The 21,999-nt window shown below is 34.3% G+C and overlaps 1 protein-coding gene and 1 long non-coding RNA gene across 5 annotated transcripts in view; one reads left to right on the forward strand and one right to left on the reverse strand.

Moving 5' to 3' along the window:
• Positions 1–21,999, reverse strand: part of CSMD3 (CUB and Sushi multiple domains 3) — a 1,281,859-nt gene that overhangs the window by 1,059,719 nt on the left and 200,141 nt on the right. The gene's annotated exons all lie outside the window — the stretch shown is intronic.
• Positions 17,039–21,999, forward strand: part of LOC149126309 (uncharacterized) — a 138,879-nt gene continuing 133,918 nt past the window's right edge. For both annotated transcript variants that reach the window (XR_016235886.1, XR_016235887.1), the window contains exon 1: positions 17,039–17,167. This is a non-coding gene — a long non-coding RNA (uncharacterized LOC149126309). The remainder of the gene's footprint in view (positions 17,168–21,999) is intronic.

Raw genomic sequence — 21,999 nt, forward strand, 5'->3', positions numbered from 1 at the left:
AACAGTGGTGAAGTACTACCAATACCCCTGAGAGAAGGTCAGGGATTCCATGTAGTCAATTTACATTCAGTGTAGCACAATTTGCTTGTGTCACATGGTCTTCCTCACCGTGAAATGAGTCATTTTTAGCAAGAGTCACACATCTGGCATGAGGTGATAGCCTCTGTGTTAGAAACAAAGTTGTTTATTTTGTGTTCAGTGTGTAATGGTGGATGTTTTCCCATCTATAGTACAATAATGTATCTAGTTCCCAGTGGTAGATACTTTGAGTGGCACAGGCTTGGTCAGCAGCTTGATACCAGTGGGTCTCCATTTCAATTAAATATATTGTTCAATTAATATTCACAACATTTCCTAGCTTATAGCTTCACTTTTTAACTCATAAATTTGTAGTTTTCTAAATAAAATGGCAAATATCTAGGCCACTGAAAACAGACAAAGGGTATTGATTGAAAATTGTTTATCGGGCCGAAGCCGTGGCTCACTTGGTTAATCCTCCACCTGGGACACCGGCATCCCATATGGGTACAGGGTTCTAGTCCCAGTTACTCCTCTTCCAGTCCAGCTCTCTGCTGTGGCCTGGGAAGGCAGCGGAGGATGGCCCAAGTGCTTGGGCCCCTGCACCCACATGGGAGACCAGGAAGAAGCACCTGGCTCCTGGCTTCAGTTCGGCACAGCGCTGGTCGTAGCGGCTATTTGGGGGTGAACCAACGGAAGGAAGACCTTTCTCTCTGTCTCTCTCTCTCTCACTGTTTAACTCTGCCTGTCAAATTAGAAAAAAATTGTTCATCAAAGGGAGTACTGGCCAGAGTAAAGAGAATTTTTCTGAGTTCCCTTGAATGGAGACACTGTATTTATTTTCAGTTTGGAATATCTAGTGCTAAAGATGAAAAGCAATATCCAATGAACACTTACCATTGGAGTTTTAAAGAGCTGGATTGTTAGTTATCCAGGCCAGTGCTTTTATGGGAAACTTTATGAATTATAAGCCCAGTTGAGCTATTGCTTTGCTTTAGTTAGTAGATATACTTTTCCAAAAAAAAAAAAAAAGGGGGGTCTCAGCCATCTTTTCACATAAAACCAAAATTATGCTATGGATATCTTTGGTCTTGATTATACCATTTCCATTTAACAAATGAGATTAATGGAAACTTCTCACTTTGTTTGTTTTTGAGTCTGTACTGTCCTATCCTATTATTGCAATATCAGGTAGGAAAGCTGCAAGTCTTCAAGGAATCAAGTCTTTAGCTTCTGCAAGAGCTTAGCAGCAATCAAATGTGTGCTTTGCAGAAGTATTACAGCTGGCAGCCACATCAGGTAGGAGATAAATCCGAAGCCTAAAGGTTATTTCCAGCTGGATTCTGTGTCCCTTTGCCAGAGGCAAACTTGTAACTATACAAACTTGTAACTTCAAAGGTTCTTATACCATCCTAGGTTATTGTGGAAGAGCTTAATGTTTAACTTGACAGATCACCTAAAGAAGATAGCCCTTCTAAGGGGGGGTGGGGTTCTTCTCATCAGTTCAAAGCCAGAATAAAACAAAAAGCCAACTCATCCTTAAATAAGAGGAAATTTCCTCTTGTTTGTCTCTTTTGAGCTGGAACACCAGATTTTATTGACTCAGGCCTCAAACTGGAACAGTGACTCTTCCTGGGTCTTGATCCTGCTGGTCTGTGGACTAGAGGTACACCATTAATTCTTTTCAGTCTTAGATTTTTAGACACACTGGAAGAATGCACTTGAGTGTCCAGAGTCTCCAGCTTGCCAGCTGAAGATCTCGGAAATACCTTCTCTCTCTCTCCATTTGTGTGTGCATATACGGAGAAAAGATCATATGAACACACAATAAGAAGATGGTCATTTGAAGAATAGGAAGAAGGCCCTCACCAGAAACCAAACTCTGCAGGAACCTTAATTTGGACTTCCCAGTTTCCAGAACTAGGAGTAAATTAACTTCTATTGTAAAATCATGCCGTCTATGAGGTTTAATTAAGGTTAGCTAAGCAGACTAATAAATTCCCTATATATTTTGTTGTAGTAAAAGCGGAAGTCATTGTAAATTGAACCAGCCAAAAGACCTGCAGTTCCTTCCCTATAGTGAACCCTGCCCAAATTCTGTTAGCTGAATCCAGGTTCCCTCTCCCCACAAATGCCTGGGTACAATAGTGAGTTGTCTGCCTGAATCTAACAGAGCCATAAAGCATTGACCCTTTATTTCTTTTGAGTTTCTTGCAATATTCAAAAATAATTAATGGGTAAAATCTTTATTTTTGAGTATAATTTATTAAAACTTTTGTTAGTGAAATGGCGCAGTCTTATCTGTGGTGCCTTCTAAGCCCTGGACACCATCTTAGGCTCTGGTCCCAGTGCCATCTTAAATGGTAAGCTTCAGTCTTAAGCCCAGACTGGCTCAGGTGACCAAAGTGCCCAACCACAAGTGGCAGCTCCACTCCCACTTTAATGGGATTTGTTGCTCCCACTTCCCTACACCCTGCAAGGGTATAACAGGACCTGCTTCCCACACATGTACTCTCTCTGTCTCTCTAGACATCTCTCTCTCTCAACCCCCTGTGTTTCTTCTTCACCCTCTTCCTCCTGCCTGCTGATTTTTCCATCAATAAACCCGTTCCCTTAACTGCACGTGTTTGGTGTCTTTTGCAGTGGCCTTACAACTTTGAAGTCTCCAGAACAGTCCTTTCAGTCACAAATTTGTTTTTAAAATGTAAAAGGGTCTCAGGGCAAAGATAAATCACTGAGTACTGTCAGGGAAAAACATTTTGAAGTTAAAATGAAACTAAATTTTAAGATTCCAGAAAATGTTATGATTGTCTGAGAAATATAATGGCTAACACAGATATCCTATCAGGTAAAATATATGGATATTCAGTTTTCTTTATTTTTTCCTTTTCTTTTTAAACCAGTAGCAGTTACATAGACAGCCAGATATAGAGAAGGGTTTATCTCAACAGTTTTTAAGTTTGAGTTTTTGTATTAAGACTTGAACCCCAATATACTTCATAGAACAACCTGACATTTTTAAAAGCATGTGATTGGGGAGTGGACTGCCAGTTTGGAATGAAAGTGTCAGAAAAGTGAAAAGTGAAAAGAAGCTTGTGGACATGCAAATTTAGAGCCAGAAAATAGTCCGAGAAGAATATTTTCTATTCAGATATAAAGGAATTATTTTATTCAAGGAGTTAGACTTGAGCAACCTCATCTTCATGATAATCTGATTGCAAAGTCAAGACTGTGGACCTCTCTTTTGCAAACTAATGATATAGTCAAGGAGACTTTTGTTGAAACATATAAGAAAGTAAGTACAATTTGCATTTGGAAGCAGAATAAATGATTTGGAGCCAGATGGTTGACTGAGACAATATTTTTAAATAACAGCAAATTGTATGACTCTACTCTTATCGAGAAACGGACTTTAAGTCTCCTACATAGAATCTGTGCGGGCTGGCTACTCACTATAAATAACACAATGTGGAGCAGATAGTACTGCATGATTTCTGAAGCTACAACACACGACAATGCAGCTTCTACCTTGTTGATGGGGCTTTTGTGATTTTATCACCTGATTTGCCATTGGAAAGTTTTAGAGCTTGGGATTGCAGGTCCCAGCCAACTTATAGTTGACAGCTAATACCAGTGGTCAGCCCAGTGAATGAGACATCTATCTTATTCAGACCTTCACATGGCAGTATATCCAGCCACCACCTGACTGCAACTGCATGAGAGAACACGAGAGAAATCTGCTTGTTCCCCAAGTTCCTGAACTCCAAAACCAATAAATCAAATAATTTTTAGGTTACTAAGTTTTAAAACATATTTTTATACAGCATTACTCACTGAGGCAAGATATACAGCTCAGAGAGGTAGAAAACTCTCATTATTCACAGAAAACATGCTAAAGAAAATTAAAAATGTCTAAACTGAAACTATTATAATTAATAACCATTTAAATGAAAGCAGTATGCAGGATCAATTAATAAATGTTGTAGGAATGAGGGAGGTTAGGGTGGGAAGCATCATTGTGCTCTTAAAACTGTATATATGAAATACATGAAATTTGTTCCCTTTTTATAAATATAAAAATTTAAAAGAAAATCAAAGTTTAAACATGCTGTTGGGACAGGCATTTGACATAGTAGCTAAGATAGTGTTTGGAATCCACTTCTGATTTCAGTTTTCTGTTGAAGTGTAGTCTTGGAGGCAGCATGTGATGTGATGGCTCAAATCGTTCTGTCCCTGCCATTCACATGGGAAACCTATGTATGGAGTTCTGAGCTCCTGGCTTCAACCTGGGCTGGGCTTAGGCTGTTTAGAGTACTTAAGAATGAATCAGTGAATGAAATCTCCCTCGCCCTCTGCCTTCAAATAACAACAACAACAAAAAAAAAACTTAAATTTTTAAAATATATAATTTATTTTAGTACTAAAAAGTTATTTATATACATAAGAACATATACAATAAAATTGTCTAACTCTTCTGTTTAAAAACTTATAAAGCATTGATAAGATACATTTTAAAAGAGCTAATAAATGGTTGGGTATATCAGGTTCTTAGAAAATCAAGTTTAATAAAAAAGTTATTTTTTTTCTAAATTGGTGTGCATGTCCAATGAATTCTTTAATAAAATTCCATTTGGCAAAATCTTAGAAGAAGGATGTTATACATTTACAAGGGATGTAAATAATAAGCATAAATTTCCTCTTTTAACAAAAGAGTACAAAACTTTTGACAAGTGTTAAGTGGTTTACTGATGTAATATTTATTTTGTGAACATGGAGAGGTATTAGATCTGGGAGTCAGGGTTTGGTAAAAGTGATAAATTTCATCAGCTGTCAACTGATGATATGAATTCTAGCTTAAAATCTTGGAAGTGCCAAGACTTATAAGCCCCCTGGAGGATGATGACTAAAATATTTAACACAAGTTCCAGCTTTTGCTTCCTCTACATTTCTTTTAGTATTTAGCATATCATTAGAATGATATTCAATTCTAATCATCCAGACATTTAAATATCTTAAACATTCTGCTGTAAGAAAGGGATTTTTCACTTCGAAATAAAACATAAGCCCAAAAGTGTTTCAATTTTCTTTTCAAAGTTATTCATTCAAAGAAAAATTATATATTTGAATTTTAAAACCAGAGGCGTTGTAGTAAGACTTAGTTTGTTTCTCTCTTTTTCAGGTTTCTCATGAGTAACTCTGTGTCCTCAAGTCTGTATTGATTCACTTGGATATTGTGGGTAATAAAACATAGTAAGAGGAATTGTTAGAGGAACAATTCATATAATAGATACAGTGGATTCATATTTTCAAGATATTAACCTAGATTGCTCAGTGTTTTTTTTTTCCTTTTCTCAGTGTATTCCCTCTTTTCTCATTCATTCCTTCATTCAAATAATTTGTATTCTCTTTAAGGCTACTAGGGATAGGGGACAGAATACATGTGGAAAATATAAAAAACTGGGAATTTTTATCTCAAGTAAAAATAACAAGAAAAAAAATAGGGTGAGTATCCCATCCACTGCAAAATCTGAGGGAAGCATGAATAGAAGAAATAAATTTAGTTACTGTTGTTACAATGGAATCCTGGCAGAACAAAAGTTATGTTCCACTCATACCTGTGACTGTGGAATGAAATTCTTACTTCATACTTAGTTAAGGCATATAGTAGTGAAAGTATGAACAAATACATAAGGAAAGAATAGTAACAACTACATGTAATTTGATCCATTTGTTCAAAGATCATTTTAGAAAGTGAATTTATGGGGTCTTAAGTATTAAGAAAAATATTAGGGTCAAACTGCATTACATATCTAGAATATAATTATCTTGAGTTTTTTTTTTTTGAATGCTATTTGCAAATGCAATGTATTTCTATGCTGAGAATCTTTGCTGAAAAATAGAGAACATTGAAGTACAAAAGGCTAAGTTGCAAAATGGGAGTGATGTAGTACAGCTTTTCAGAAAGGAAAACACTTTAACATCTCTCAATAAAAAAGGTTGCAGCCAAGGCATTAAGTATTAGACGTTCCAAAGATTGGATGTCACTTCAAAAAGGAAAATAAAATTTGAGTGGGAGGAAAACTATCCTGTACTCTGACACACATCACTGACTATTTCAGAAAAGCATCCATGCTGACACCAAAAAAAAGAGCATACTTTGGCTGATAGATCCTGATGTGCACTGAATACTGGATATGGTAACAATGCTAACTATTTATGTGAAAAGTACACACACACACACGCACATATATACAATTTTAGATATGCAACATATACATTTTACTGAGAATACTAAGTGCCATTATATTCTTGAAATAGTTTAAACTTTTTAATTCTATCAATTATTATTTGCAGACACTGATCTAATTAAAAAGGAGAGAATGATCCTTCATGGGAAGCAGGATATGCAGCAGACTTATAGAATGGCAAATGCCCTAAACAGCACTCTGGCCTCAGAATCAGCCCTTAAGGCATTCGGATCTGTCTAAAAAGCCCATAAGAGTTTCGCAGGCATAGGAAGCCAAGACACTCTGGCCAAAAAACAAAAAAAAAAAACAAAAAAACAAAAAAAAAAAAAAAGAAAAGAAAAAAGAAAAAAATGACCCGGCGGAAAGAACAGGCCATCAAAGAAGGTAGTACATTTCTCTGAAGGGAAGAGAGAACTTTCAATTTGAATATGGCCTTGTCTAAACAAGATCAGAATTGGTGAACTCAAGAGGCTTCCATAGCCTTGGCAGCTCATGACAAGAGCCTTGGGTGATTACTGACGTCAAAAATAAGCGTGTCAATTGTTAAATCAGCAATGGAAGTCACTGTGCACCTGCTCCCATGTAGGACCTCTGTCTTTAATGTGTTGTACTATGTGAATTAATGGTAAAACTACTACCCAAACTATACTGTATACTTTGTATGTCTTTGTGGGTCCAGTCTGTTGAAATCTTTACTTGGTATATACTAAGTTGATCTTCTGTATATAAAGATAATTGAAAATGAATCTTGATGAAGAATGGGATGGGAGAGGGAGTGGGAGATGGGATGGTTATGGGGGGGGGGGAGTTAAAGTCCAATTATCAGTGTAGTTAAGTTAAACTTTAATGATAATGCTATTTCTTGTGTAGATTTGAGTTATGGTCTAATGTCATTTTCTCTTCTTTTTTTTAGATTTATTTATTTATTTATTTGAAAGTCATAGCTACATTGAGAGAAGGAGAGAGAGAGAGAGAGAGAGAGAGTCTTTCATCTACTGGTTCACTCCCCAATTGGCCTCAGTGGCCGAAGCTGTGCCTATCTGAAGCCAGGAGCCAGGAGTTTCTTCCAGGTCTCCCACGCAGGTGCAAAGGCTCAAGGGCTTGGTTTTTCTAGGTGTATATATCCTTTAGTTACCTTACTTAAATGTGTTAACCCACTATCAACTTTATAGTTTTTAATGAGATTCGATCACCTTTCTTTCTGAAGTAAACATGTCTCATACTATTTTAAGACTTTACTAATTTTCAGAGTTCTGGAAAAAATCGATTTTGATAATTTTTACCACTGTTCTTGGTGCTTTTACTTATGGTGCTTTTACTTATGATACTTTAAGTTGGTTTACTACTTTGGATTTTTATTTGCCTGTCTTAAAGACAAGTTCCTCACACATTTATTAGTGATACATATTTCTATACATTTTCTCTTATTAATATCATGAGTTGAACACAAGCATTCACATGGGGAGACTTATAAACTAACTTTTCATATTAATAACTGATGTGATTAATATAATAAAAACTACAGTAAAATTCCTAAACTTGCAAATGAATATAGTTTTCTTTGGATACATCACATTTTCTTCAATATGTTTCTGACAATGTGGGAGACGGAGTCAACAAAAAAGGCAGAATCCTACTTTAAAAAAGGTTTAGATGAACATTTAGGAAGAGATTACATTGCATGTGACTCTCAGGAGACATTCATGGGTCAAAATCTAATTTATCCCAGTGACATCAACAGGACTTGTGACATAGATGAATTATTTTAAAATGGATAATAATACAATGAAGCAATAAATTGGCCTTGTGAATTGTTGCTCTTCTGAAAAAATGTTGGATAGAGTGCTTAAAAGCAGAAACAAAACATAATTTATCCATCTCATTTATACCATTATAAAATAACAGAAAAGTAAATTAGATTAAAATTATTGATAATTTGTTTGAATATTTGATTCCATATTTAATATATATACATATGGCATGTGTGGATCATTAGGCATAATTATTTTTAACTTATTATGATTTTCGAAGAAATACTTGAATTGTCTAAAGAGCTGAATTTTTTTAAAAAAATGTATCTGTAATTGCCAAAAAATGTCAGCGTAACTGAATGCTTTTTATTGAAAAAGGAACAGATTATTCAAAATATGTGTTAAGAGATGCTATATGAAAATAATATAGTAAAACTGTAGGACAGTGAATATTTGGCATGAAATGGGAGAAATGTCTCACCCTTTACTGTGCCCTATTTTAGGTACCAAGGATACAAAAGAGAGCTGAAAAGGACAAGGAAGGCAGTGCTCTGAGCTGGGTGGGGCATGTCCAAGTTGTGTCAGGTAAAATTAAATGTAATCATATCTCTGAGAACTCTCCTTTCTGACATCCCCACCTGTCCCTGCAATAGGTAATAGAAGTAGGAAAATTCCCACACTTAATTTTTTCCAGTCATTGTAGTAAGGGAGTAATAGAGTTCATACTTTTATTTATTTTTGTCCATTCAAAACAGGAAGAGATATTCTTGCAGACAGGAGTTTATAGCTATTATTTAGAAAAATCTCTTATGCTGAGTTGGAGGGTATATGACTCTCCCAAGACAACTTCAACAAAAGGCCAGAACAGATAGAGTGTAGAGAGGTAGAGGTAGAGGTAGGGGTAGAGGTAGGGGTAGGGGTTGGGGTAGGGATAGGGGTAGGTGTAAGGGTAGAGACAGGGGTAGCGGTAGGGGTAGGAATAGGGATAGGGATGTGGGTAGGGGTAGGGATAGAGGTAGAAGTAGAGGGGGAGAGAGAAAGAGAAAGCGTTATCTGATAGTAAATCAGACCTTGTGGGAAATATCAGGTGATCTTAAAAAGAAATTGGTTTTAATATTGAGAATATAGGGAAAATACTGATGGTTTAAACTGGTTGTGGCATGAGCAGATTTGCATTTTAAAAAGATGCCAGTGGATGCAGGGGGGATTTTCATTTAATGGTATATGTTGTCAACAGAGCTGAGGGAAATGTGGTCAAACAGAACAAATGTTTGACATGACTAAATACAGAAAAGTATTTGAAAAAAAAAATATATAGAAAAGTTCTTTAGACTCAAGATGCATACAGTAAATTGGATATATCAATATATTATATAATATCTCAGATATAATAGAATTTAATGGTCTTTTTTTTTTACCAGGATAGAAACTACTGAGTAACAGGCTGGCAGCACTGCAGCCTCACAGCAAAAATGAAGAGATTTTCTTCCAGTCATCAGGGAAAACAGCCATTTTTAAGATCAAAATTTAGCATTAAAATAAATAAATTAGAAATTATAGACATTTACAGGGGTATCAAAGTTGTAATTTATGTAGAGGAGCACCTAGGTAAGAATTTAGCTAAAAAAGGAAAAACAATCTGTTTACAGAAAAGAACATGAAGAGTTAATAGATTGCCCTTTCATGCTTTGCTCCTCGACAAGTTGTTCAGTATCCACAATATGCAAAATATGAGTGAAAAACAGTAATAGATTATGCATGTCTCTTACCTTATAAAGCTTACTGTCCTCATAAGCATGTATAGGAATAATTCATCATTTTTAATAATCCAAGTCACTAACTCATTGATTATCAGTTCTTCACTTATGGTAATGAAGAGACAGAGAGATGTAGAGAATATATGGTATTTTAAGTAAATTTAAGGATGAATTTAAACTAAATTAGTTGCATTATTACAGGTCTTTACTACTGAGTTTGTTCTAAACTACACAATTAAAATTACTTAATTTTAATGGCTACACAACTAAAATAATTTCTATGATTTTTAAAAATTTATTTTGAAAAGAGTCAGGAGAGAGAGAGAGATCGTCCATCTGCTGGTTCACTTCCCAAATCCTGCAATACCCATTGTTTGATCAGGGAAAAAGCAGGAGCCTTAAACTCAGTCTGGGGCTGTTATATGGATGGTCCTAAGAACTGGAGCCATCACTAGCTTCCTTCTAGTACTCTCACTACCATGGAACAGGAATTGGAAAGAGAGGCAGGACTTGCGCCTACTCTCTCCAATAGCGGATATGGGTGTCCCAACAGGCATCTTGACTACTGTGACAAACACCCAATTTTGCAATTAATTCCTGAGTCAGAGAGGTGTGATTATTAGATGTGGAGTTTCCTTTTGTTTCCTCTAGTTTATTCTTTTTAAAACAAAATATGGGATAAAACAATAAACTCACTCTTCATTAGGAGAATAAAGATCTTATATGTAGTCTCTTAAAGTGAAAGAAATCTCTAAATCTGTAATGACTTTGGGATTTCCATCTTTTTAGCAATGAGTTAATTATCCATTATATAAAAAGTATTTTAAATTACTTAAAGAATGTGACATCCAAAAATACTTCCATTATGAAAAGTATTTGGGCAATGTTGAGAGCATTAATTTAGATAAACTAATACAGTGTTTCAATTTTTGATCTCTATGCTAAAGATCTGTCAGAAAATTATGAGGTAAAAATGCATTAGTTTCAGTGACTGTATTTCTCCATGGTCTAAACATTGCCCTGATTCATTTGATAGTTTTCATGTCAAAAATTAAAACACAATTTTGTACCTTCTTCCAAGAATGTTAATGGATTTTAAAATATGTACAAAAAATAATTCAAGCACTTTCTACTCCTTAAGAGACATTTGATGTCTAATCAGCACTCATTATGTTAAAATTACACAGTTAAAATTTTCACAGAAGACATAAAATATAATTTATGCTTTTTATCTTCCTTCATATTGTTTCCATTTTATTTAAGACAAAAAAATTCCTCAACAATGTGGGTAGCTAGATTCAAGGTAAATGGGATTTCTGTATTGTTTCATATTTTGTGCTATAAATTTAAAACTATTATGAAATTAAAAGTTAAAAATATATAAAATGTTATTAATTTTCCAATGAATATTTATGATTCTACAGCAACCGTTTTTCTAATTTCTATAAAACCTTTACCTATTATTAAGGTTCCCATGTGTGACTCAATCTACCTGTCAAAATCAATCTTCAATTTCTCTTGATAGAATCTATGTTATAAACTATAAACCAATGTCTGTAACATTGGTTTTCACAGCAAGTGTCATTCCTAAGGGAACCATTGACAGCAGTGTCTATCACAAAAAATAAATGATCCACAAAGGTTTATCAATTATTTTTCTCCATATATTAAGTGCATGTGAAGTTGTAATTTTATGGAAAAATATTAACCAAATGTCAACTTACTTTGCTTTAGTAATTTGTAATTTTGTGGGAGTGTTTTTTACTTCTTTTCTTTTTTGAAAAAAGTCCAAGTACCTCTGTTTCTTACACAGATAGGATGCTCTACAACTAACTCAACCTCAATACAGCAAAAGACAAACAGGCCTATTTCATTTCCCTAAGTGTTGCCTTGCTCCATGGCTTCTCCATTATGACTAGCCCAAATTAGTTATCTATATCAAACTCAAAAATTTGATAGAAAATTATTGTATTTCAAATTCCATATTTTGTTATAATCAAGTTCTTTCCATCAAAAGAAAAGCATCAAATGGAGATACGCTGCAGAGAGAGACAAGAATTTCATGACTCATTGGGCAGATCAAACTAAATAAAATCAGTACTAGATTTGACACTAGCTCTTTTGATCTCCTCAAGTGATTATAGAAGATACAAATAGTAAAGAATAAATACAGACAGGAAAATAGTGACTAGAAAAGCCTTCCTTTGGGGTGCATGCTTCCCTGTGTGGTTAAGATGCTTCGTGGGATTCCTGCATCTCATATTGGAGAGATGGGTTCAAGTCCTGGCTCTGCTCCCAATTCCAGACTCCAGTTTCCTACTAACGTGAACCCTGGAAAGCAGCAAAGTGGTTCCTGTCACCAATGTGGGAGGCCCAGACTGAGTTCCCAGTTTCATCTCCAACCTGGCCCAGAACCAGCTGTTGCAGGCATCTCAGGATTGAACCACCAGGTTGGAGAGATGGCTGTCCATCTGTCTGTCTCTCTTTCAAATAAATACATTTTAAAGAGACATTGTTTAGCAATTACATCATAAGGAAACAACTTTACTGCTAAGGGGGGCAAAGCCACAAGGTTTAGGACAGGATTCCCTGAACGAATAAAACAGGAAATCACAGATCAGGAATATGAATGTGAATTTAAAAGAAAAGCACAAAGCTTTCCTTTTGGTTTCAGTGCTCTGGAGCTTCAAAGCACACATAATTGAATCATAATTATTAATCAAGTATGTGTTCACGGGGAAACCTACTAAGAGTAACTTAGTAACTTCGTGTCTCTTTATATAAAATGAACATTCAACTTCTAAGTCTCATAATTTCATCCTTCTAGAATTTTTTGAGTGTTCTAAATGCATACTAGAATATTAAAGTTTAAATATAAAAATATTTTTAATCATTTTCAATTTTAGTTTTAAGAAAAATAGTATAAAACTCATAAGATTAAGTAGTGCTGAGAAAATTCTTCATATAAATGCACAGATAATGTTCTTTATATACAATTAGTATCAGCATTTTCTAATTCACTACAAATTTTAAAAGGTACCATAAAGATGGCTTATAATGTTCAAATGCTGAACCTAAATCAAATTATTTCTGAAGACTACTACCAAAACCTTAATTTCACTGGAGACTAATGATCCATTAGTTTCAACAAAATGCCCATTAACATAAAATGAATTTGACTATGGAAAAGGTTATTTAATTCACTAAGAGTTTTAAATATGGATTTAGATCTTTTCATTCTACCTTAAATAATGGAGACAATCATTTGACCAATGAGAAAAAGGCACAATTCAATTTTTATACATGTAAAATGGAAAAACCTCATTTCATTTTATAAAAAATATGTAAAAATGAAAATAGAGGGGAAATCCTAAGATTTCTACTTTATCTGACACTTTTGGTTTTCTCTAGATCCAACAATTCAATATTTTCTACCAAAATGGAATATTAAGGTCATTATAAAAAATATGACATTTATTCATTTATTAAGGACAAGATTTTTTCAACCATAATTTATTAAATATCAATTGAGTTGAAGTATGAAATTTGAAAAAGAATAAATAGTTCAAGAAAGTTGCATTCTAGAAGGCAAGTGGAAAAATTGGAGATAATGTCAAGAAGGCTTTGAATGTCAAAGTTTTCTTATGTTTCAGTTCATGTATAGTCAGTCAAGTGCCCATTTGGAATGACCATAAGAAATTATTAGACAAAAACATGATTCTTTTTTTGTGCTCCAAAGTGAGGAGCAACAATATTACCTCAGACTATGTATAAATATATTAAGTCTTTGATCATCACATATTGGAAAGAGAATTGAATGAAAGATATGGTCTAGTTTTTGGATCTCAACTCTGTTACTTACCTAAAATAAAACTTGACTCATCATTTGATATTTGTTTCTTCAATTGTTTTCTCTATTCCTTGTTTTGTTTTAAAGTTATAATCATATTCCAAATATATTCCAAATATATGTATATTCCAAATCTTAAAAACTATTGATATTACTGAGATCTTAAGATAGAAGAACACAGATTTTATCATTTTTGAGAAGTGCTCCCTAATACACTATTGGTGGGAATACAAACTGGTACAATCATTATGGGATAATAGTCTGGAGACTCAGAAAACTAAAAATAGATCTATGATAGGACCCAGCTGTCCTACTCCTGGGAATATATCCAAAGGAAATGAAATCAACATATGTAAAAGATACCTGCACTCCCATGATTTCAGTAGCTCAATTCACAATACCAAAGATATTGAATTAACTTAGATGTCCATCAACTGATGATTGTATTAAAAATGTAGTATATGTACATGATGGAATGTTACTCAACCATAAAAAATTAAATCCTTACATTTGCAACTTAACGGATCTAGAGATCATTTGCAAAGTGAAATAAGTGAGACACAGAAAGAAAAATATCACATCTTCTCCTATTTGTGGACGTTAATGTGTGTATTTATATATATTTATACATGTGAGAGTATAAAATTTTTTGGATGTCATATCATTTGTTATATATTTATAAATATCACTACACTGAATCATACCAAATACAGGATAATATACCCTTCTTTCCCCCATGTTATGATTTTTGTCATGAATTTCTCACATTATGATATTAATGTCTCTAAGAAAAAGTAGTATATATTTGTATGTATAGAATGTCCACACTTGACATGAATATGGCAAAATGTTAAAAAAAAAAAGATTGTTAAATTTAAGCACTCTGGCCTCAGAATCAGCCCTTAAGGCATTCAGATCCAGCTGAAAAGCCCATTAGAGTATTTCAGGCATGGAAAGCCAAGACAATCTGGGAAAAAAAAAAAAAAAGACCTAAATGAAAGATCTCTGCGAGTGAGATCCCAGTGGAAAGAACAGATCATCAAAGAAGGAGGTACCTTTCTCTGAAGGGAGGAGAAAACTTCTGCTTTGACTATGGCCTTGTCTAAATAAGATAGAAGTTGGCAAACTCAAAAGGCTTCCATAGCCTTGGCAACTCATGACAAGAGCCTAGGGTGATTACTGATGCCATAAACAAGAGTGTCAATTTGTTAAGTCAACAACAGGAGTCACTGTGTGTTTACTCCTCATGTAGGATCTCTGTCCTTAATGTGCTGTACATTGTGATTTAATGCTATAACTAGTACTGAAACAGTATTTTTCACTTTGTGTTTCTGTGTGGGTGCAAACTGTTGAAATCTTTACTTAATATATACTACATTGATCTTCTGTATATAAAGAGAATTGAAAATGAATCTTGATGTGAATGGAAGGGGAGAGGAGGCGGGAGAAGGGAGTGTTGCAGGTAGGAGGGAAGTTGGCGGGGGGAGCCATTGTAATCCATAAGCTGTAATTTGGAAATTTATATTCATTAAATAAAAGTTAAAAAAATAAAAACCACATCTTTCCAATGTACAATTTAATGGAATCTGGAAATGGGCATACCCCTGTTAAATACCACCACAATGAAGGTAATATGCATATCCATAACCTAAAGGATTGCTTTAAAAATATATAAAAATGTATTGGGAAAATTAAGTATATTTTGCATGATCTCTTCTTTTACCAAAAAAAGATAAGCATGTTCTAGACAATATGAAGTTCTATACAATGTTAATGAACCACATTGTACATGCTATTCATGGAATATGGAATTTCATATATAAAAATGTGCAAAGAAGTGCTATTAACAGGCCTCCTAATGTTCAGCACAATCAAGAGTCTGTATGAAAAACTATCTATAAACTTTGTCTACAAATTGATTTAACAAAATACATCTCACAGGAAAAGAAAAAAAAAGATTGTTAAATTTTAAAACTGGAAAAAAGATAACATAGTTAGGTTGTCATTATTTAAATGTCTCCTGTTTTGTTGTAACATGACTATTTATCAGAACATGCATTTGTTCGAACAAGGAGAAAGGTACCCTTTGATTAGTGTTAGTGAATTCAGGGACAAAGAGATGTCAGCAGAAGCAATTGCAAGAAGAATCAAAAAGAAGTAATAATTTAATAGTGAGATTGTGGAAGTTTCAAACATTTTTATTATTATTTTTTGCTGAATATTGCATTTTAAAAATGGGTTCAGGGGCTGGCGCTGTGGCACAGTGGGTTAAAGCCCTGGCTTGAAATGTCGGCATCCCATATGGTGGCTGGTTCTAGTTCTGGCTGCTTCTCTTCCAATCCAGCTCTCTGCTGTGGCCTGGGAAAGCCATAGAAGATGGCCCAAGTCCTTGGGCCCCTGCACCCATGTGGGAGACTGGGAAGAAGCACCTGGCTCCTGGCTTCGGATCAGCACAGCTCCAGCCGTTGCGGCCATCTGAGGAGTGAACCAGCAGATTGAAGACCTCTCTCTCTGTCTCTACCTCTCTGTAACTCTGTATTTCAAATAAATAAAATAAATCTTAAAAAAAAAAGGTTCATATTTATAAAGAAGTCAATATAGGATAAAATGCAAACCATAGCTATTTATTTTCTTAACAATTATAAGACACTAAATGTATCCTGAAAATTCTCATAACAAGATTTGGATTTGTAAAAATTTAAATGATTTCACACTCAGCACAGGTGCTGCTCATTACTTCGCCATTTAAGAGCCAATGTCAGCTACAAAATTAGCTAACGTCACTTGTAACTGACACTGGCATTAATAGGCTTAATTATTTTACAGTGAGTTCACTAGTATTTTCAGAAAACAACATTTGGAAATCCTGAATAACTTTATAATTTGCAAGAATGGAACTGCTTTCTTAAGTTCACAAAGTAAGGATGACAAGTGGAGGGCAGAAACCTCCTTTTGAGCTTTTTATTTTTAGCTCTGAAAAGTGATTGACTTCAGTTTCAGTCATGTTACATGAGGAAGAGTCAGACAGTTTAGCTGCAACAAATTCTGACTTCTGTTGAATCCCCTAAAATGTGGCGTAGTGGTGGTCTTAAAAATTATCACTAAACTGACAAAGAAAAATTGTAAATGAAGCATACATGATTTTCATCATTTGGTTTCTGGTGTGAGGATAGCCTATGGCTATCTCCTGAAATGATGTTAGAAGTGCTGGAATCTGAGTTCCTCACCCACATGTGTGAAATTACTATCAGCATTTTAATAAGGTCATCAGGTGATTATAATTAACACATAAATATGGAAAGGCCTGACTGATGTAAAGTAAAACAGGAAGAGGTACAGGAGATGGGAGGAGGCCTTTTACGACCTTGGGCTGGTAATTGTTTAACTGGCTGTGTGGAAAAAAAAAAAAAATACCACAAAAAACAAAGCTGCGTTTTAAAATTTGATGATTTCGTTTTAAAATTTACCCATAATATAAATACTATCAAAGTAGTCAACTTCATGGTATCAAGTCTTTGAGCCGGCTCCAGACCACTGCTGTTGGTAAGTCATTTTACTGTGTTGCTTTTTTCTAATCTGTATATCTGAATATTTATCTAACAGAATTGTTTTGTGACGATATAAAAAGGATATGAAATATAATCGTAAGCTGCTAAAATATTAGTTGTTTTTATTTGATATTTTCCACCAAATTATAAGCTTCTTGAGATCCCTATGTTTTCTTACAAGAAGTACTTATATAACACCTTGACTATGGTAAATGTTAAATATGTATTTTGAAATGCATTAAGAGACAAGATTGTGTACCATGCCATTTTTATCAGTAGAACCACAGTATTTTTAGCTTTTTAAAGATATGGTAAGCAAGAATGTGTGTTGTTTTGTACTCTGACACTATGGTAGTGATTTCCAGTTGTTCTCTTTAAGCCTCTTTCTTTTTATTCATAGTAATATGTTTTCTTAGCTGTGTACATTTATACCTAGAATAAAGATTATGTTCCCTGGCAGGTAATGCAGCCAAGTGACTTTAATCTGGCCAACTGATTAAGTAGAAGTGCCATAACACAGCTTTTTAAGATATTTCTCAGGAGTCTCTTTGCCTTATCTTTCTTCTCTTCATCTATTTTGCTGCTTGGAACACGTATTTTTTTAATATATAATACATTATGAATAAGGAGTGCAATGGTCACTTTCTGCAGGTGGAAGAGTAAATATTTAAAATAAACTTGCCTAATCCTCCGCTTGCAGCGACGGCACCCCAGATTCTAGTCCAGGTTGGGACGCCAAGTTCTGTCCCGGTTGTTCCTCTTCCAGTCCAGCTCTCTGCTGTGGCCAGGGAAGGCAGTGGAGGATGGCCCAAGTGCTTGGGCCCTGCACCCACATGGGAGACCAGGAGGAAGCACCTGGCTCCTGGCTTCAGACTGGCTGCGGCATCCATTTGTGGGGTGAACCAATGGAAAGGAAGACCTTTCTCTCTCTCTCTCTCTCTCTCTCTCTCTAACTCTGCCTGTCAAAAAAAAAAAAAAATGCCTAAAATAAACTTGCCATTATTGCAATAATGGCATCAATAGTCACAGGATAACTCCTTAAATTGAATCAATAATGGAGTGAGAGCATAAAAGCATAAAATGGTTTTTTGTTTGGTTTGTTTTTTTTTTTTTTTTTTTTTTTTTTTTTTGGACAGGCAGAGTGGACAGTGAGAGAGAGAGACAGAGAAAAAGGTCTTCCTTTGCCATTGGTTCACCTTCCAATGGCTGCTGTGGCCAGCGCACCATGCTGATCCGAAGCCAGGAGCCAGGTGCTTCTCCTGGTCTCCCATGCTGGTGCAGGGCCCAAGCACTTGGGCCATCCTCCACTATACTCCTAGTCCACAGCAGAGAGCTGGACAGGAAGAGGAGCGACCAGGACAGAATCTGGCACCCCAACCGGGACTAGAACATAGTGTGCCAGCGCCGCAGGTGGAGGATTAGCCTATTGAGCTGCGCAGCACCAGCCGTAAAATGGTTTTGACTAAGGAAGTATTATGAGCTATTATCAGACAATGCTAGGGTTTAGAAAGGCAAGAAATCTAGGAAACTTGGTAGAACTCTACCAAGTCTCTCAGACTTCAGAAGGGAGAGGATCATAGCTGGGGATGGAGGATTGGTAGTAAATACTGTAAATGTAGTAAGATTCAAAATGCTTCTTGATTCTTGATTTGCTAAGGAACAATTTGTTAGAACACACAAAGGTGAACACATTTTTTCAAGTGACAACGAAAAACATGAACTGAGTAAAACAAACTGTTCCACAGACATGTTATTCAAATACCAAAATTGAAGTTAAGTGTTCAGAAGTCACATAAATATTTAAAATGTCCTTAAATCTTTGCCATTATCATTGTTTGTCTTATATTTTTCACATACAAAGAAACATGTGAAGTAATACTAGGTTGCATACATGTAGATTTTCACCTGATCATGTGCTTTGGTGAATTTTATTTACCAATTTCAGATGGACATTGGGTATCTTAATGATAATTTTATGACTGAACTGCAAAAACATGTTTAATAATATTTTGAGTACACTTCTGTGAAATTTAGTTCATGAGATAAATGTATTTCACCATCTTGTAAACAACCACTATGAAATGACATATGTGGCTTATTGGGAAAATTTAACTTGGAATTACTGATACTAACAAATTTGCTACTATAAAAATTATATCAGCTTGAGAGAAAAATGGAGTCATAATTAAAGAAATTTAAATATAATTGAAATATAATTTAACAATCTCAGAGGATAACTCCTTAAATCAATAATGCAGAGCATTTGAAATTACATGTGGATGTATCTGTTTTAAAAATTACCGAAAATAAAGAAAGAAAATTTATAAAATTGTTGAAATGGGACTTCTCATTTGCAGCTTTAAAAAGGTTATGTATTATCTAATACCACTCAAAATATAATCTTTTTCTAAATCATATAATCAGGAAAATATTTTACAATTATAAAAATACATTCTCCTCAAATTAGTCAGCTTGTCTGATATATTTTATTGCACAAATTATCTGAATACTTGTCTTTTTAAATTAACTTAATTTCATCTTATTTTTTACATGGCTATCAAGAGAATTCTTCTGTCAAATTCACTTGCCCATAGACTATAATATTCCTAAGGATAAGAGCAGTATAGTGATAAATTTGATAACACATAATCTTGTTTCAGATACTCTTGTCTTTTTTAGTAAATTTTTAATTTATATCTTTCACAAATTTCCTATTAGAAAGAATATTAACTTTTTTACTCTATGGATTGCAAAGTTTTAAATCATCATTTTTCATTTGACTTTCCATATAAATGATATATAAAATTATTCTTTAATTACTAAGCAGGTTTCATATTTTATTTAGCCTAGTCAATATTTTCTTTATTGAGATGCTTTCCTTTTGGCTTTTGATATCAGGAGGTTTTCCTCTTCATGATCCGATAATGTTCTATATTTCTCCATGAATTATATTTTTTTATTTTCAAATTTTATTATTTACATTTTCTATAGTATATGTTGTGCTAAAGGTGTGAGGAACTCTACCAATGTATCATAAAAGATAATATCTTGGTGTAAAAGCAGCAAACAATAATACTAAAAGATTAAATGAGTGAATGAACTTACTGATAAATGTCAATAGAGAAATACTTATGAAATCCTGATAAATATGTTATTCCACAAAATGTTCAGTAAGCACCCATAAACATAAAATGTAAGACAAGGGACAAAAATTACAACTCATTTTCAGAATGTATTCTCAAGATTATCCAAGTGTATTCATAGATTCTTATAGCACTAATAAAAATAATACTATAAATGGCTAGTAAAATATTAAAATTCCTAGATAATATCTACCTATTTGAGCTATCTTCATATAATAATACCTACTGGAAGTTTTTATTTAGATTTTAAAATATTAATGATAATTACCCATGGAATATAGAATCCCCAGATGTTGTGGTAAAACACCAGAAACATGGATTGGGAGACAAATCTCCACATGTCTCATGTTTTTATACATCCTGTAAGCAGAATTAGTAACTCCTTTTATATAGCAGCAATATAGATGCATTATCTCCCTCGAGAGAAAGGGTCAGGTTCGCTTGCTGTTTATCATAAAAGATTCCCATTACCCTAACCTTGGAATCCTTCTCCTGTAACAGCCTGCCACTTATGGGGGTGTCACTTAGCTTTTTCCATTGCCTGTGGGAATGAGGCTCTGGGAAACCAAACACGTTTTTGATATCCAGCTGTTCTTTTGCTGTACATTTTTAAAAAAGTCCTTTGTCCCTGACTCAGTAGTTTTGCATATCCTTCTCTATTTATGTGCTTCTTGCCATGAAACTATGGCAGACTAATTCGTTAACTTTTAAGTAAGATAAAAATCTCACTTTTGGAGTTTCTTGAAAATATGTATGTAAACAAGATTGTCAATTTGTTAAGTCAACAACAGGAGTCACTGTGCACTTACTCCTCATGTAGGATCTCTGTCCTTAATGTGCTTTACATTGAGATTTAATGCTATAACTAGTACTCAAACAGTATTTTTCACTTTATGTTTCTGTGCGGGAGCAAACTGTTGAAATCTTTACTTAATGTATGCTAAACTGATCTTCTGTATATAAAGAGAATCGAAAATGAATCTTGATGTGAATGGTAGGGGAGAGGGAGTGGGAAAGGGGAGGGTTGCGGGTGGGAGGGACGTTATGGGGGGAAGCCATTGTAATCCATAAGCTGTACTTTGGAAATTTATATTCATTAAATAAAAGTTTGAAAGCAAAAAAAAAAAAAGAAACATATGAAATACAGTTAAAAATCAGTCAATATTTTTTGTTTTTTCATTACCTTGAATAAAATAGCTATATAAGAGAAATGGCTGTAATAATAAGCTGTTATAATTTGGCACCATTGTTAAACTTTAAGTTCTAGGTATGATCTCTAGTCACAATGTCTGTGATAAGATGTTTGTTTTTTGATCTAAATCCCTTAGAATTATCAACAAAATTCTTACTATTTTTTTTTTTTGCTTTTGGAGTTCCTTAAAAATACTGTTTTACTCATAAGTATTTTCAATTAATTTCTACACAAGACTTGGCATGCTTTCAGCATACCCTCTTTTCAAGTAAATTGAAATGCCTGCCTCTTTGTGCTTCAGTTCTGTCTCTAGTGCTGGTTGTTAGCTCAGCGCTGCAACTCCTGAGCAGATTATTTCTCTTAGCTGCTGTGTTTTGATATTTATGACTAAAAGAATATTGCACACCTGGGTGCACATGTAAAAAGTGTCACTTCTCTTGGTTCAATGGCTAATCTTATTGGCGGTATTAAGATTTCTGGGATATCCTTGCT

This window comes from Oryctolagus cuniculus, chromosome 6 (assembly GCF_051225735.1).
Source record: "Oryctolagus cuniculus isolate XC-2025 breed Fujian yellow rabbit chromosome 6, ASM5122573v1, whole genome shotgun sequence".
In the NCBI taxonomy this organism is placed as follows: Eukaryota; Metazoa; Chordata; class Mammalia; order Lagomorpha; family Leporidae; genus Oryctolagus; species Oryctolagus cuniculus.